This window comes from Pezoporus wallicus, unplaced genomic scaffold (genome assembly GCF_028554395.1).
Source record: "Pezoporus wallicus isolate ANWC-B61680 ecotype Strahan unplaced genomic scaffold, APGP_CSIRO_Pwel_v1 contig_11395, whole genome shotgun sequence".
Lineage (NCBI taxonomy): Eukaryota > Metazoa > Chordata > Aves > Psittaciformes > Psittacidae > Pezoporus > Pezoporus wallicus.
In genome coordinates, this window is record NW_026636241.1 from 1 (window position 1) to 17,122 (window position 17,122).

The following is a 17,122-nucleotide window of genomic DNA, read 5'->3' on the forward strand; positions in this document are numbered from 1 at the left end:
GAATGCACAAAATTAGCCCTAGCAAAGCAAACCAAAGCTCATCTGGATGCCAGCAGATAATTCATATTGCTTAAGCAATTATTAATCCAAAAATTAAGGGAAATAATTGGCCAGAAAATGCTCTATTCATGGCTCTCTGACTTTTTTATCATGCAATCCACCGATATTTTGGAGGTAAATAAAATACTCAAATGTTTCCTTTCCATGTTTCAGTTTTCTTAGCACCTACCTCCAATAACCCCAATGGGATGAGCCCACAAACACTCACACAAATAGCGGGTGTTCATGCCCTCAAGCAGACACGTGTTGGGATGTAGAAAGGAGCAGCAGTGAACCTGAGTGCAGCTGGTTTTCAGCCAGTTTCTGCTGCCTCCTGTTGGCTCAAGGGCAAAGCTTAAAGCAGAGAAAAGGATGGTGGAATTCTGTGATTCATCCCGAGCAGGTTGGGGGTGTAACATGAAAGTTGTATCTTAACCACAGTCAGCTGATGCACTGAGAACACCTGCATAATACATGTACATAAACTGCTAAATATGTAAACCAGAACACTCGCAGGTATGGGAAAAGCAGCAATTCCTTTACCAGCACTGAATGACAAAGCCTAAAAGCTTTCTTTCTGTTCAGTGGTATCAACATGCACCACACAAACCCACTGTGAGCTTTGATTTTAAGTGTTCTCCCAGCTCCCCACCCCAGGAACACTTGATCCCCAGTCAGGTTTCATACCCAGCACTGTAACTGGATGTGGCTCCTTGATCAGCACCCGAAATTCCCTATGCTACAGGAATGTTCATTTTAACATTACCCCTAATTTTCTGCTGGGAACAAGGCTACTGCCTCTTCAGCTCCCATCTGTTGCTCCATTTCAAACATGTTTGGGAGGAAATGACTTTTATCATCTTCTCAGCTCCCAGATACGTTGCCTTTGTCACCTTCTATATAAGGCAAAGCCCTAGAGCTCTGCTCCAAAGCAAGTCCAGCAGGGAATGGCCTGTATCACTGTGTTATCTGCTGTGTCCATCTCTTTCGCACTGTGCCTGCTCCCACCGCCACAGCACATCACACGCAGCCAGAACCCCTGGTGTCAGTCTGTGTTTGGGTGTTGAAAGTGGCTTTGGCCATCGCCCCTGGAAGTTATCCACCTCGCACCATGTTCTACCTGGCTTCAGGACCATCTGCAGCCGCAGCCACTGCTGGCTTCAGCAAACCTCCGGGGGAAGCAGCAGGGGCAGGAGGCAAAGCAGTGACAAGAGGAAAGGTGTCACCATCACAGGGCTGCTGAAGGGACCCAGGGGATACGGTGTTCCCTGTGCTCCCTGGATGGGCTGCCTGGCTGGTGCCCCCTTCCAGAGGGAGCACTTCAGTGTGTTGCAGGGTGCTATTCCTTCAGGAAATGCCTTGGGGAAGGCAGCACAAACGCTGCCCAGCTCCTCCGCCTCACCAGTACTTCCAGAATCCAAGCAGAGGCTGGAGGAGGTGCAGCACCATCACCGACACCAACCTGTTCTGCATCCTCGCCACCAGGAACACCCCCCCCCCCCCCCCCCCCCCAGATAGCTCCCTGGAGGGGACAAGATGGAACCAGATGAGAACTGTCAAAGCTCTGACCACAGAACACGCTCTGCACAAGCCAAATGAAGCTACCTGCCAAGCCGCACGGCTCCTGCATCAAGCACCGGACCCAGCATCTGCAATTGCCTATCTCAAACCTTGACACGACAAAAATAAATGCCCTTGGAATATCAAATCCTTTGCAGCTTCTCAAACCATTTAAAGATAATGAACTGAGCAATGACAGGAACTTCAGAAACTCCTCAAACGTGCTTCCCACAGGCATTACAAAGCACTTGGCTCTGCATTATTCTCCTCTCCTGTAGGCACAGACACAGAGCAAACCCCACGCTTCATTTCAATAGAAACCCAGAGCAGTAACAGTGTGAAGTGTGCAAATAGTGAATACTGCACTAAACCCAGCAGTTTCAACAGGACTCCTTTCTTTTGCTCATGCAAACAGAAGTGTTCCCATTACTGCAGTTTATAGAAATATCTGGAATTCCTTGTTCAACAGAAAAGTGTTTTATAAATTACAGAGAAAAAACTGCAGAGGGCAATCAAAGGGGATGTAATGACTTTGCCTTCCTCAAAAGCTACAGTAAGACCCAATTGTCATGATAAAAGGGGTTGGTGGAGTTAACTGGAACCATCTTCTTCTTCAAGGAAAAAAAACCAAACCACGACAAAAGCAGACGCTGTATTTAGGAAAAGATCAGTGCTGGAATGAGGCACTTTGCACCTGAATTGTGGTGCATTGCTAAGATTTGTGAGAAAAAATCACTATGAAGCAACTCTGCCCCAGAAACTGCTGCTTAGAGAATAGCTGCCAGAAGAACGGCCGTGGGGAAGGATGAACTTCAACGTGTGTTGGTAAGCAGTGGGTTTGCATGTGTCCATAGTCTCCTTTTTAATTACAAAGGGTAAATAATGAAGCAAACAAGCAAAAATGCTGACAAACCTGTAAGAAAGTCCCCATGGATTTATCCTGTTCTGTGCAATCACTGCACAAAGCACCAGCCCAGAATTAAAGGGCTGTGGTACCAGGGAAAGGAGCACAATTTCATGCCCTGTGGGCTAATGGTAATTAAGCCCTTTATTAATCTCAGTGTTATTAATTCCTACTCTGCACTAATTCCAGTTTTGGTGATTACTCTTTGCTTACCTACATTTTATTCCTTCATAAATTTCACAAGGCTTTGCTTTTCTTCTAATGGTTCCTCATTGTAAGAGGATTGCTACTTGCGAGCAAAATTTAAGTCCAAGTCAACAGAAAGCCAAGATCCCCACTTTGGGAGGCTGAGTCACCACATGCATTGCTGCTTTATAGAATTCTTTAACCTCTCTAAGGGATGAAGGAAGTCTTCCCATCTCCCCACAGAAACACAAGTGTTTAGTGCTTTTCCCCATTCAAACTAGTGAACTGCAAATCTCTATAGCTCAGCGCGTGTCACTTGCTGCACATTACAGCCATAGAATCATGGAACTGTTTGTGTTGGAAGGGACCTTAAAGCTCCTCCAGCTCCAACCCCTGCCATGGGCAGGGACACCTTCCACTGGAGCAGCTTGCTCCAAGCCCCTGTGTCCAACCTGGCCTTGAACACTGCCAGGGATGGGGCAGCCACAGCTTCTCTGGGCACCCTGTGCCAGCGCCTCAGCACCCTCCCAGGGAAGAGCTTCTGCCTAAGAGCTCAGCTCAGTCTCCCCTCAGGCAGCTTAAAGCCATTCCCCTTGGCCTGACCCTACAGGCCCTTGTCCAAAGCCCCCTTCCAGGTTTCTTGTCTCTAAAGGATCTCTCCCACAGCCAAAATGAAGACATGCCAGGTTGTCTATTCAGTCTCACATGTAAGAACACTACATTCTCCAGACTCATCAGCCGACACAGAGATGCTCAGCAGCTTGCAAAGCTGTACAGACCATCCTGCAAAGGCAGTGGGAATTGGTGGGGCTTTTCAGAAGCAAAAGAAAGAGGATGAAGTTTATTACTGTCTTAACAAATACTTCATTCTCTACAACCGCATTCATAACAAGCCACCATGTGCCATTTTCAACAATTCAGAAAACAAAATGAAACAGAAACACAAGATTACCCCCCCTCCCCCAAAGGCTTAAAAATGTTGTGACCGGTTTTCTGAATGCTTTTAAAAGAGTATATTTTATTGAATGAGATTAAGAACCTATGAAAGAAGCATAAATATAAACTGCTGTTTATCAGCTTCATGCAAGCATCTCATTATCATCAGCTGCAGTTCATTCTCTTATAAAGAAAACCCTTAATCTAAGAAAAACAGTCGTTTTATGGAAATTAATTACAATAAAATCTAATCTCTTCCCAATTAATGGCTCTTTTGTGCAGGAAAACCACTAATCCCTGTTTCTCAGTAAGCACGAGAAGACATTCTCCTCACCTCTTTAGAAGACGGAGGCAGAGACAATCACTGCACTGCTCACAGAGCTCTGGCTTAAAGATGGAATGAAAAAGCTCAACAAGACGCCAAGTCTCTTTGAAGAACAGGAGATGCAGCAATTTATTTTTTAAGATAGAAGAGCTTATTTTCCATCTCAGAAGCTTGTTCCCTGCAACAGGCCTACACAGGATCAGATATTGCCTTTTTCCTTTTCCTCCTCACAAAGTAATTAAAAATTTGCTTTAAACCCCACAAGAAATGCCACATCTCCCGGAAAATATTCTTATCTAATCGGTTTAGTTTTATCCTAAAATGTGCAAAGCGTTATCTCCAATGTGCTCTACTTTTCCATTAGCAGCGTTAAAAAGCCAGTAGGAACAAGTAGGAAGTGGCAATTATTGGGCAAGGAACTTGAAGGAGTTGTAACACAAGAGCTGGTTTCAAAGAGCCTTTGGAATCCACTTGATCTCTTGTTGAAAGCACATTTAAAATAACAGCTCCCAAATGCCCTGTTTGAAAGATGTGGCTGTAATTATGAAGTCAATTCTGATGATCACCTTGGACCTGCAGAACTTCAAAAGCATTTATCTATAGACATGCTAAAATAACCAGCCAACCAGAAACCCAGACACCAAAAATACAGGGTAGAACGCACTGGTAAGCCTATTAAGAACAGCTTTGTGATTCACAGCTTTGGTTTGTATCAGGCTCACTGGCTTGTATCAAGCACGACAAGAATCAGTCAGTTTCCACAAGAAAATCAGCTCCTAAAATCTTAGAACCCTGGAATGGTTTGGGTGGAAGCGACCATAAAGCTCATCCAGTTCCAACCCCTGCCATGGGTACTGCTAAATTCTATGCAGCTCTTCTCTAAAAGGATTTTTATCCTACTCCACAGCCCAGATGGATCAGCTTCCTGCATCCTTTATCCCACTCTCCAGTCATGAGTTCCTTGGGATCACTGCATGCTAACATGCCGAGTACCATGGAGCTGCCGCCCTGTGTCTACCTGTTCCTCCTCTCCTTGGAAGTCCTCACTGGAACCAAATCACTTTTAATCATTAAAGGCAGTTTTAATTCTTAGAAGCAAGCAATAGTTTTTGGATACCCAATTCTCAAGTGTCGAGCAGATACATGAAGAAAAGAGGTGGTTAAAGTATTAATGTAATATTCCAGAACGTGCCTCTCTATATTGGCAGGATAAATCAGCTTCTGATTTTCTGTTTTTCATTATAGGTTAATTATGGAATTAATTTTTCTATCAACTAAGTTTTCGATGCAACACTTCATTAAATTTTTCTTATATTAGGGAGGTCTTAGCTTCTCGATGCACTGCCATCAACATCAATGGTCTGAGTCAAGATTCAAACAGCAAGAGAAACAACAAGTAGGAAGTGCTGCAGGACCAGGCTGTGCTCTGACAGGGTACCAAAGGTAAAACAGGTCATACAACAGAAACTTCATCCAAAAAACTGTAAGAAATTGCAAAATTTGGGTGATCTGGTAGTGCTAGAAAGTCATGGAGAGATCCTGAAAATAAAGGACTTGGAAGGGAATGAGAGCACTGCAAGGCTGAAGTGAGTAATAACAGTAACATTTGCCAGAGGGTTCAGAAAATATTCATTATATCCAAAGCAGCAGACAATTTACTTGGCTGATTTCTTTGTCATACATCACTGAGAAGTGATGATTTTTCTGTTACTTTTTCCTTTCTGTTATTATCAGCAGAATCAACAACATTAATATGCTAATATGTTGGCTCTTTGCAGTGAGCTACAGTACTGAGCTTAGGAATCACACTACACTAATCACTAAACACATCACAGTTCACACTGTCCCCTTCTAGCCCTCGCAGAGGTCCTTCATCACCCCAGTGGCCACGTGAGGGCAATGTCAGCCTGGACCCTTCACCTACCATTTCCTGATATCAAACCCTTCTTGAACCACAGAGTAGTCCAAGCAAGAGCATGGTCTGGGATGCCACCAAACCCACACACTAGTGATGCTCCTGCCATCACACCAATGTAACGCCTCCTCACAGCCAGCCCGTGGCTACTTGAAGGGCGGCTGCACTTGCCAAACTCACTTGTCAATAGGGTTCCAGCCCCTTCTGCTACCAGGATTTGGAAGTTTGTTCCCTTCTAATGGTTTAAGTAGGATTTGAGAGAAAGAAAATTTAAATCATAGAACCACAGCCTGGTTTGTGTTGCAAGGGATCTTAAAGCTCACCCAGCTCCAACCCCTGCCACGGGCAGGGACCCCTTCCACTAGAGCAGCTTGCTCCAAGCCCCTGTGTCCAACCTGGCCTTGAACACTGCCAGGGATGGGGCAGCCACAGCTTCTCTGGGCACCCTGTGCCAGCGCCTCAGCACCCTCACAGGGAAGAGCTTCTGCCTAAGAGCTCATCTCAGTCTCCTCAACCTCTGGCAGGTTAAAGCCATTCCCTTTGGCCTGGCCCTACAGGCCCTTGGCCAAAGCCCCTCTCCAGGTTTCTTGCTTTTTTACTGCTTAGCTGCTCTTAGTTACTATTAGTTAAGAGCTGTTAAAGATGAAGCAAAGGAGGGACTGGGGGTGATCCTGTTCTTTATCCAGTGTTTCTGCTAAAGTCAATACAACTGTGCACTGACAGCAAGGAAAAAAGGAAAAGGAAAAAAGGTCAACTTAGCCTTTCCATTTCAGTAGATCCTGTGCAGGAATGGAAGAAAACCAGGGGCAATATTAGAAGAGTTACAGGAGGAAAGAGCTGCAAGCAAGGCTGTGAGGAGCGTGCTGTGGAATCCCAGAGCAGGGCTCCATGCCGCAGACCCCTGCCTCTGCTGGGGGCTGGCCAGGGAGAACAGCTTCAGAAAACAAGGTGAAACTTCAGTGCCTTCCCATGAGGGTAAGTTCTTCCCAAGGTTCCAATCGGGGCATTTGAAAAGGACAAAGCGCGTTGCTCAGTTTGAGCAGACCCCGCTCCTTTTGATCTCATTTTCTCCCCTGGAAGTCACAATACATTTCATTAAGTTCCAGTTTTACTCATCCTCTTCAGCAGCAAGAAGCAGATTTGACTGAAATTTCAGTCTTGAGCCAGGTGCAGGAGGCAGGCTCATCACTTCTGTATTCCAACCGGTAACTCCGAGTTAGGAGCTGAGATGCGCAGTTTGTATATGCCAATTGGAATAGTTTTCATTCATCTTCCTGAACAGGTTAAGAAACTGGCTCTAAAGGTGAAGTCACACCAGGGGAATTTGTCTTATCAAGAAAAGGGGTGTGAAATATTACCCGAATGGCTTTCTTGCACAGAAATGCCACGATAGCCACCACATCTCACCATCTAATGTGTGACAACTGAATTCCCTCCGTTACATCCCCATTATAATATTCTCCATTCAAGTTCATATTCAGATTTGGGCTAATCCCAAAATAAAGTAACCAAGCATGAATGATAAGGCTGCAGCTTCACCTTTTGTCTCTTGTGAATATTGATGACACAGTTTCTCTGGCTTTGCTATACAGGCTGGGATGTTGCTCCTGACTTGATTCCTGCATCCTGTTCTCCCTAAGGAGAGTTTTCACACAGCCTTCAGGAAAACTCCAGTTTTGCTCAGTTTCTTTTTATACAATAATTGACAGAATTCCAATAATGCGTTGCATATTAATAGCACATGCTGAAAATTAAGAATTAAGCTCTTCCATGCCTTTGATGCGGGCGTTGTGGAGTAGGAGAGAATCTCAATACAGATAAGACAATAAGACAAGAAATAGCCTTTGGAAAGTGGGCTTTCTGGAAACTGGGGAGTTTACATTTTAACTTAGATCTTTGATGCATTTCAGCTTTTAGTGGCAGTAATCCTTCTGTTGGAAAGATTATCTGGTATGGAATTGTGTATGAAATACAGTTAACTTCTTGCTTTATGGTGTCATGGATCTTGTTGCCCATATGATGGCTCGAACTGCAATCCAAAGGAACAGAACAGAGAACATAATTTACCTGGTAAAGACATCAACCAAACAAACTGGCATTTAAATATGAGCTGTATAAGTTTCATTAAGGCTGGTTCCTTCCTCAGAGAGCACAGGACCATACAGAATGACCAATTACTTTTCAGTGCTTTACATCACAACCCGTCTGCATTATTCCTGACATATTCATCAGCTTAGCAGGAGCTTACTACAGGGAAACGTGGCGTTGTGCTGAGTATGCAGGATGAAACTTCCAGAGATGATAATGTGCAACTACAGGCTGCGGCTAGAAAGGGAAGTTTTAATTAGAAGTCACAGCTACAACTCATACCAAAAGCTGATCTTCTGAAAGAACCAGGCAGAGATGCATGGGGACACAGGACCTTTCTCTTGCTTCCCATTACTACTGCCTTGCTCGGCATGAGTCTGATGCAATCCCGCTGGAGCAGGTATGGCTGAAGTCCAGCACAGAAGGAGATGCAGTTCATTTTCATCATAGAATAGTTAGGAGTGAAAAGGACCTTAAGATCATCCAGTTCCAACCCCCTTGCCATGGGCAGGGACACCTCACACTAAACCATCTCACCCAAGGCTTTATCCAGCCTGGCCTTGAACACTGCCAGGGATGGAGCATTCACAACCTCCCTGGGCAACCCATTCCAGTGCCTCACCACCCTCACAGGAAAGAACTTCTTCCTTAGATCCAATCTAAACTTCCCCTGTTTAAGTTTGAACCCGTTACCCCTTGCCCTAACACATATTTGTTCAGACACTTGTGCTTCCAAAACAGGGTTACACCTGAAATACATACAACAAACTGCCTGGAAATGGGTGATGCTCACTCCCCATGGGAAACAGCCACATCCAGCCACAAACCCTTTTCCTTCTGAAAAATAGAACTTTTTTGAATCATGAAAAAGCCCCACAGCTCTGATTCCATGGGAGGTTATTTACAAACCTCCTCCACCACTCAGACTCTGCCCTGAGACAGCTCCTATCCTTCAGGTCATCACTCCTGTGAATATTCCTACTATTCCTTGTATGAGGTCCGACCTAGCCCACAGCCCCCAGGACTGTGTCCACGCTCCAGGGTGCAGATTATGCCCTAGCTGACTATGTCTTAGCTCCTCACCAGAAGGAAACCTGCTTGTGCACCACCTCACTGCTCCTCATCTGCAGCTTTTCGCTCGTACCAATGAGAATTGGGCCACATGGACAGAAACGGAGCAATGTGGCAGGACTGCAGATCCCTTCACTTACACTGACCACCGCAGGGACCTGCTCAGCATGCATGCCATGTCACATTACAGCACTGGCAGGCAGCTCGGGGTTTCTCCCTTCCTCTTCATAATGATCCCAGCCAGTTCCTCTTAACGTGTTAGCAGACTGCTCCTCTTGGAACAGCCCGAGAGACATTTTCTTTCCTGTCAGCATCCACATTATTGCTGGGTCCATCCAAAGCCTTTTATGATCCCTGACTGTCACCTTCACCACACTCTCCCTTTATCACCTCACCATCACCTAGTTCAACTCTTCTACCTTCCACTGACCCAAGTGTCAGAAGTACTGCTTACTCTCCAGCTCCTGTTGCCCACCTTCTCCCTCATCTCAGCATCTCCTGGCATCCTCCTATATTTTGCATAACCTACTCCCCAGCAGTCATCTATCTTCTTTAGCCTCTTCTGGTCTCCCATTCACCCACCAGCAATAACTTGTTACCTGCCCCATCTTCTCCTTCCTCCCTGAGCTTAATACAGTTCTCTATTCACTCTCCTTCATCCATCCCCTTTTGTCCTTCACATCCTAACCACAGCTCTTACCTCCAAACCCCTCTTCCTGCTCACATCCTCTGTCCTTCACCTCTGTACCTACAGCCCCACGTACCTGGTTTTGAAGTTACATCCTACCACAGCTCCCAATGGTCAGGCTGGCTTTCTGCACTGTGCCATTATCCTCTCTTGTGCGAGCTCCTATGTAAACACCCAAGTTCTCCATCTGAACCACACAAAGACATAACTTAGTTCTCACCATTGTTAACTCCTTCCCCCCACACTTACCCTCTTTTCTCTGTGTAGACCCGAAGTTTTGCCAAGAAAAATACAAAAACCTTTTACTGCCCAGCAGTTCCTCTTTCTTCTGTTATTCTATCCTCCTCCCTGGCTCTGGATACAACTTTTGCTCAGTGCTCCCTATTTGTTTCACCATGCCCACTGATGCTATGCGTCCCCGCTGCAATATGCTTGCTTGTACATTCAGAAATCAGATTATTAAGATGCAAAAGCCTGTGTCTGTACAGCAGAATGTCAGCACAAGGGGAAAACATCATTCCCACAAATACCCAAGAAAACTGGTTGCTTGAATACGAGAATACAGTTTTACATCTATCATCCCTGTGCATACCTCACTACCTGTGAACACCCGAGTACATCTCCTCTCTATTTCCATATATACAGCAGCTGACACATTTCTCTGGTGTAATTTTAGCCAGAAACAAATAATAAAGTTGGAATTCTGCCCTTTTCCCTGCACACCAACTACCTCCATCACTGGCCTTGAGCTAAGCACCCGGACCCTTCACAGCCAGCCTCCTGAACCCAGGGCACTGCGTAGTTCACCTGCAGAGTTTAAAATACATTTACACCAAAAACGTTCATTTTGTTTCAGTGCAGAGTACACTGCAGAACTGAACTGTGACCTCGAGCCCCAGAGCTGCTCAGAGCTGCCTCTGCCTCTGCACTGATGCTGAACCGCTGTGGTAACTGCATCCTGCAGAGGGGAATGGCAGATTTAAGGGCAACTGCAGGACGGCTCCTCTCTTCCCCAATAAACAATTGCACCAGAAGACCTCAGCTTTATAAATCTGAAAGAAGCCCTATCAGACCTCTTTGTGCTTCAGATGTTCTCACAGAGCAATAAACAAGACCTCTGCCTGCCTGACACAACCCCAGCTCCTGTTTCTGGCAATAAATTTCAAGTAACAATATACCAATTCAGCAGTTTGTGGATGCAAACTCCACATCCAAGCCACTGTTACCTGCTCAGAGGGGGAACTCTCAAAATCATAAAATCACAGAACCCCAGCCTGGTTTGGGTTGGAAGGGACCTTAAAGCTCACCCAGCTCCAGCCCCTGCCACGGGCAGGGACACCTTGCACTAGAGCAGCTTGCTCCAAGCCCCTGTGTCCAACCTGGCCTTGAGCACTGCCAGGGATGGGGCAGCCATAGCAGTGGTGCTGCACTGCAGGGGCTCGTGTTCAAACCCCTGTGTTGAAAAAGAAAGAGAAGCTGCAAAGCCTGCAGCAGCGTGTGTAAGCTCTTAGTACGTGTCCTCTGCTGGTGAATTCTCCAGCTCCTGTCTCTTCTCTCTACTCTTGCAAATGCATTAAGCAATACTGCTGAGCCATATTGTGATCATTTTTGCAGCATACATCACTTTAATGACAATCACAGCCGCTGCTGAAGGAGGAATGACATCCTTCTAAACCCCACGTGCCAACAACACGCCTGAACACACACCTACTGACACCCAGCGGCAGGATCACCTCATCTTTGGCCCTGCGGGAGCCCAGGGTGCGGAGCAAGCCTGTCCTTCAGTCTCCACCAGAAAACCACCTCGGTGTGGGATTTACCCCACCCCGAGCCAGGGGTCCGAAATGGATGGGATGAACAACCCAGGCCATTCAAAGCAGGCCAGTGGAAATGAACTGTAGTTCTAAAGGTTTCCATCAGCAGAGGGCTCTAGAACCACATTCTCCTCGGTATCGTGTTTCCCTCCCATGATTAATCTGTCCCAGTTTTTTTTAGTCAATTAACATGCTGTTCTTATGGTACAAATGTTCTCTAAAAAAATTCTCACAGCTGAGCTGTCAAACACTGAGATTCGGTACTTTGGAATGTCAGGTTTTTAACAAAGTCCTGGAGTTTGGAAAGTAGAATCGCAACTTCAATGCCCAATTATGCAGTCTTAGCAATGACTTTCTGAAGAGAATTTCAGCACTGCCATTGTAAAGTGGGATCATCACCCAGAGCTGGGCCAAATTGCTCCACTCCAGAAATACAAGCGCTTGGTTCCTCATGGAGGGGTTCATCGGATCATCAGAAATCCCCGGTGTGGAAGTGACAGCTCTGGAAGACTGAAGAACTCGGATGCATTCTTTCCATTCAGCAACAAGGATTTCCTTTGGGATTTATTCAGTATTCCCTTTGCTCGTGCATGCTTTTGTCCGGTGGTCATCACTAAATTGCTAACTATTCCCCTTACAAAGTAAGGTCTTCCCTTGTGTCAGCTCATCTAGCCCAGCAGACGTTCTCCAGGGGCTAAGACACCTCCCCTGAGCAAGCACAGCGAATGCTCAATGTCCAGTGTAACTTCTTACAGCCAGGAACAAGATTCAAAAGCCATGGACAAAGAACTAAGCAGTATTTTAGCATCCATCCACCTGCCAAATGAAGTCTTAGCTGTGTATGAACAGGGATAGCCTTTGGCAGCAACTTAGGAACAGACACACAACTTGCATTGTACAATCTGCTCGGGTGATAAGAGGTCTGGAAAGGAGAGCAAAGCCTGGCCTAGAGGCACGTGCTTGTAAGCCAGAGAGAAGTGAAATACGGAATCTCCCATCCCTGACTGAATTAACAGAACTCTGGCATTTGAACAGTTTCTGTACCAGGTATCAAGTGTTATATCATTTGGACAGCCACAAGCCAAAGCAAAACCACCACTGAGATAGGTGTGATGCTAACACCAAATAAAACGGAAATGTTATACGCAGATCCAACTGAATTACAGCCACACCATCACATTCACATAAATATTTGTAAAGGCGTTTAAATATACTCCTCATCCCATTTCAAAATGCTCAAGTTAATTCTTACAGGAGATGTCGATAACTTCATTTCATCTGCCTCACAATACAACACTCGAGCAGATGCACTTTATAAAGATTTAACTGGTTTTCCTCAACTGCATCAATCTGGTATTTGATCCATCTTCTTCCATAATCAAACTGAACAATCCCCATTTGTCATTCTCACAGTGCAGGCAGAAGAATTAAGGAGTTTCCTGAAGGTCTTAGAAATTTATCTACAGAGCTTATGATTTCATCAGTTTATTTCAATTTAAATTATCCCAGCAACACCTCTGATGATGACAATCATGGGTTGATAAATGTGTCCCCAGGAGCAGCACAGCAGAGTGCTGGCCACGATACCTACTCCAGTGTTCTTCTGCATTTGACATTTTTCTCTCGCTATTGCCTGACTCATCAAACACTCTAATGCTAATTTATATTGAAATATTTATTACATACTCGTAATTTAACAGTTGGAAGATGCTTTGTCACTTTTCAGTCTCTGTCGCCATGGATTCTGTTTGTGAGACTTGGAGAAGGCAATAGAAAGGGCCTTTGGAAAACAATAAAGACAAAAATTAGGCACTGACTGGTGCAAGTGAAAGAGCTGGAGAAGAGAAGGCTCCTGAAGGGGAGACCTGAGAGCAGCTCCAGTGCCTGAAGGGGCTGCAGGAAACCTGGAGAGGGGCTTGGGACAAGGGATGTAGGGACAGGCCAAGGGGAATGGCTTTAAGCTGCCAGAGGGGAGACTGAGATGAGCTCTTAGGCAGAAGCTCTTCCCTGGGAGGGTGCTGAGGCGCTGGCACAGGGTGCCCAGAGAAGCTGTGGCTGCCCCATCCCTGGCAGTGTTCAAGGCCAGGTTGGACACAGGGGCTTGGAGCAAGCTGCTCTAGTGGAAGGGGTCCCTGCCCGTGGCAGGGGTTGGAGCTGGAGGAGCTTTAAGGTCCCTTCCAACCCAAACCATTCCATGATTCCACCACGTACATCAAAGTCCTTAGCACCGAGTGATTACCAAACAGTGCACATAGACAAAAGAAACACAAAATCACGCACTTACTGATTTACTAGATGCAGTCAGCTCTTATAACGTGACAATCCTGCTAACGTCTAATTATACACATTCTTTCTTTGAGCTCTATAACAGCAGACTAAAAATTCAGTCCCTCCATGGCTCCAAAAATGGCAAAACCCCATCTTGTCAGGACTTAATTCACAAGGAACAATATAATTTTCATAACATCCAAGTTATTTAATTGCACCTACTGACTGGCAAGCGAGGATAAACCTCCACTGTCAGGAGAGCTGAGGGACTGAGACAACGTCAATGGAGTTGTTACTGCTTGTGGCTATGCACACAAAGAGCAGCATTTAACTGTAACTGCTGTGAGGACTTTCAATGCACAGCCTCTCCAGCACGCAGCTATATTGGGTTTGACAGTTTTACACAGTGTTGTCATGCAAGAGAGGCACTTGCAGAAAACTTCTGCAGAAGAGACTGAAAAAGCCAGGGAAAAGTACTGGGAAGCACTTTCCAGGGATAAGCTGCAGAGCCAGGTTCTCAGCCTGGTTTATTGGAGAGGTTCTGATTTGAAGGCATGTAACTGCAGACTGGAAGGAAGAAAAAGAGAATATCACTGTGCTCAGGCTGTCAGTGCCTGTTGAAAACAAAGGCATTAAGTGAAATATGAGCACAGCCAGGATGATGGGTGCGAGAACACGAAATAACAGGACACTGCCTGGTATTTGAATGGAGGAGAAAACGAAGAGAATTTGGAGTGGGACATGAAAGGATCTGAAAACACAGAAAAAAATCACCAGTGGTCAGGATGATTGCAGAGAGGACAAGTAGAACAGACAGGCAGTACAGAACTGGAACAGAAGCTGAACAAAAGCTTAAAGGAAAGCATTTAGTCAATACACAAGAAAGAAGGAATTGTAAATCCAGCAAAAGAAGGCAATGACAGCTTCACTGATGAACCCCATCCTTTGATTTCAGAGCGACTGCCTCAGCCCTTTTATCTCCATAAAGAGGTGATTACAGCTTTGTTGGGTCAAGCGACATATGGATCAGGCCTGCCCAGAGTTCAGCACTCTAAGTGCCACTGAACCGCATTAGAAACTGAACATGAACATCTGAATTTCAGCCTGAATGAGGAAAAAACATTTGGAACAGCTTGGAATGAATCCCATTTCTCCCTCCCACCAAGGAAAACAGATGGGATCAGAAAGATGAACAACACCCTCACAGTCTATGCTACTGTTCTTAACGAATAAAAACAGAGAGGCAGAGGAGCAGGGGATGGGAAGGAACTTCTCTGGTGAATTATGACGCCCTACTAGGGCTTTACAACCACATCACTCAACCTCCTACCTAAACTCCTCTAACTCCACCTCTGGTCAAGTGGTGTCTTGCTCCTGGCGAGTCCTCCTGGAATGTCCTTGTGGAAACTTCACTTCCTCTGTGTTTCATATGACTATTAATAACTGGCCTAAATTCATCCAGAGGCTATTTATACCCACTTTCTCCTGTGCCAACATGCTCGTTTAGAGGTAAGAGCTTGATGGAATAGACAAGTCTCAGCATAAGGAAATTCAGAAGAGGCGATGGAAACTGTTATGAAGTCATCAAAACCAGATTCAACCTTGTAGAATCTTTTGGCACCTTACCTGGCTATGTGAGGTTTAAACAATTGTTGTAAAATGCTGTTATTTAAACCAACTTTTTGTTTCTTTCACCTTAATTAAATGAGAATAAAAGGTGATGTGTGAAATGGCTTCTCTGTTTTTGAGCATTCAATGCACTGAAGATTCTTGGGCTGCCCTGAATCAGAAAGACAGTGTAGTCAGGGGTCTGGAGCATGACGTGAAGGAGAAGCTGACAGAGATGGTTTGGTGTAGCCCCAGAAAGAAAGGGCCCAAAGTGATTTAACCACTCTCTTCACCTACTTACTAGGGGATTGCAGAGAGGACAGACCCAGCTTCTTCTTGGAGCTGCACAGGAAAAGGCCAAGGTAACAGGCACAAGTAGCACAGGAAATTCTCACTAAATTGGAGGAAAAAGTCTCCACAATGAACATGGTCAAGTACTAGAACAGTGGGGCCAGACAGCTCAAGCAATCTTCACCCCAGAGACCCTCAGAAAGATGATCAGCCTAGGCAAGATCAAAGCAAGCCTTGTTTGGAGCAAGGGCTTGGCTGCAGGCTCACTACTCCTCAGCTTCGATAGCTTGAAGGTCCTATGATTTGGTTTATTCATAGGCTTTCTTTTAAAAATTCAGTTCACAAACTGAAAATATCTAAGACTGGGGAAAAGCATTCAGATGAAGGTCATGTTAAGCTCTGCTTTTTATCAGGCGTCCACTTTCCTTACATAATGCAGCAGCATGGGGACTTTTCTTGGAGAAAAAACCACATTCAGCTTTTCCAAAACATGTAAAAAATATCTGCAATATTGAGTTCCTTGGAAATGGAATAGAAAGACATCAGCAACCCTGGTTATGGTGTCCTGTAGAATATTATATACATATATAATATAAAGGCCAGGTTGGACAGGGCTTGGAGCAAGCTGCTCTAGTGGAAGGTGCCCTTCCCTGTGGCAGGGGTTGGAACTGGATGAGCTTTAAGGTCCCTCCCAACCCAAACCAGTCTGGGGTTCTATGATGTAACCAGGGTTTTAACAAGCTTGTTACCTCTTCATTGTCAGAAACCTGACAGCTTCTACCTTTGAGTGTTTGGTGGGTTTAAACCACATGTGTAGAGAGTTATTTCCAACACGTTATGTAGGTACTCTCTTTACTCTCCAGATTAAAGCTCTGAAACAAGGAAAAACAAAAAAAACCCAAAACTGTATGTATATTTTCCATTTTTCCTTCCCTCTATGAATTTTAGCCCTACTGTTTATGAAATTTAGTCCTGTGAGTTATGAAATTGTTTCTCGTGTGTGGTTCAGATACTCACTGGCCTCATCCTGCTCATCTGCCAGCTCAGTTTTTAAGACAACATTTTGAGATTGGAGCTGTTGGTTGTTGACAGCTGCCAAAATCAGGCTGGAACTGCTTTGACTTCAAAAGCTTTTGAAATGGAGAAATGTTCTGAAGATAGGAAATCTGCTTGGTAAGAATGCTGGTATCCTACAGCCCAGACGAAGTCATTATTATTTAGTAAGGCAGTGTGAATCAGATCTGTGCCTCTTCCTCAAGGACATCCTTCATGAAATGCCTTCAGCAAGTCCTGGTTATCCTAAATATAATAATGCCTTCAAATGGCCATTCAGCTCTGCTCCCAGCAAAACCGTTTCTTCATGCCAGTTGAGAGAAATTTGATGAAAGCTTGTAAATTGAATTTAAAATTAGTCAGAAATTAATTAAAT